Source organism: Echinops telfairi, unplaced genomic scaffold, assembly GCF_000313985.2.
Source record: "Echinops telfairi isolate 266 unplaced genomic scaffold, ASM31398v2 ScPeMD7_2565;HRSCAF=3150, whole genome shotgun sequence".
In the NCBI taxonomy this organism is placed as follows: Eukaryota; Metazoa; Chordata; class Mammalia; order Afrosoricida; family Tenrecidae; genus Echinops; species Echinops telfairi.
This window is the reverse complement of record NW_022106463.1, coordinates 6,036,688-6,038,426: the sequence shown is the minus strand read 5'-3', so window position 1 is coordinate 6,038,426 and position 1,739 is coordinate 6,036,688.

The window sequence follows — 1,739 nt, the reverse complement described above, 5'->3', positions numbered from 1 at the left end:
CACAGAGTGACACTAAAATGACTGTCTATGACATGCTTGTGAGACCTGTTGGCAGGGGCTTGCTGTTTTTTTTAATATAAAATGTCCCCGTAGTTAGTTAAGACAAGAACCTTGGGGGGGCCGCCTGACTTCCCTTGTAGCAACATGCCTACAAGGCTGAGACGCTACACCAAAAGGACCTACGTCTGGGGCTGCGAGCTGCCAGGTCAGCAGTTCAAACCCACCAACCACTGTGCAGGAGAAAGAGGAGGCTGTCTGCTCCGGTGAAGATTTAGCCTCGGAACTGACAGGGGCGATTTTACTCTGCCCTGTAGGGTCCTCCGAGTCGGGAGTCAAGGCAGCAGGCTTAGTAATGTAGCCCAGTCAGAGCTAACATTATCATGCAATTTCAAGGCTGCTTCGAATCATGTGATTGTAACTGTCATGTAATTCGATGGAGAAAGAGGTGTGTGGTAATTCATATAATCTAAGCAACTTAGAGCCAGAAGTCAAAAAGTATCTATACCAAATTACAGACACCTTGAATGAAAGATCGCAAGGTGAGGCTTCTCATGCTCCATGCCCCTAAGTCTCTAACCCCCACCAAATATTCCTGCGAACGTTGCTTTCACCATGCCCCAATGCCAACATGCGTGTCTGTGAGGGTTTCGGGTTTCATGCCAACTTAGGTGGGCCAGGATCCTCCCATGATGGGCTCCGGTCCTGGTCAACTTCCTGTGCAGCAGCCATGCTGTTGTGGGGAGAAGAGACCACCTTCATCCAGTGGGAGCCTGGATGGACGGAGGGAGGTGTCATTCGGGTTGTGGCTACTCTGTGTACAGACTGACAGTGCGTGGAAGCTAGCCCACTCCTCCTGCTGGCTCTGGAGCCTGCATCTGGTGTGCCAACCTCCTGCCGGATTGTCTGCTGATCCCAGGCACCATCACCGGGCTACCGACGAAAAATCCCTTCAGCCAATCCCAGAGTCATTCAGCTTGGCATCCACCAGCCTGTGGTCTTCCTGCTTCCTGCTCATCAGCCCCTGCAGTTCCACGAGCCAGATGAGCCTTTGGCTTACAGTGGCCCCACGGACTTGAACCAGACTGGGATTACCCACTTCTTACCCAATGTGTGATCTAAATCTCTCTCTATAGACACATGTACAGGCCTCACTGGTTTGCCTTCTCAAGAGAACTCAGCCTCACACCGTAGCCTTAAGGGACTCAATTTGTGTTCCTTTTTGACGTTCTTTGAGTCTGGGAAACAAAAACAACAATAAGCATCCGAAGGGTCGAGATCAGGGCTGGAGAGGAAGGATGGTATGTCAGTCCAGGCAGACGAGAGAAACAAATCCAGAAAGACTCGTGTGTGTAAGATAGAGCTTTACAGACAAGAGCAATCGAATACTGGGAAAACATCCCAGCCCAGTACAGATCAAGCCCATAAGTCCGATATTAGCCCATATGTTCCTTATCAATCTATAAAGTCCTCTTCAGACTCGTGAAACACATGCAATGATGCCAAATGTAGGAAGATCACAGGCCAGTGGGTGAAGAGACTTGTGGATCCAGTGGTGTAGAGGCATCTCAGCGCCGGCAGGGATCTCCACGTGGCTCCTCCAGCTCCAGGGCGCTAGTGTAGCTCTATGTGTCTTGTCAGCTAGCATGTCTCACAGGGAGTATCCTGCCTCCAGCGAGCTATTTATTTCCTTAGCGCCTCCAAATGAGGTCATCAAACTTCAACCTGATTGACAGGCTAGA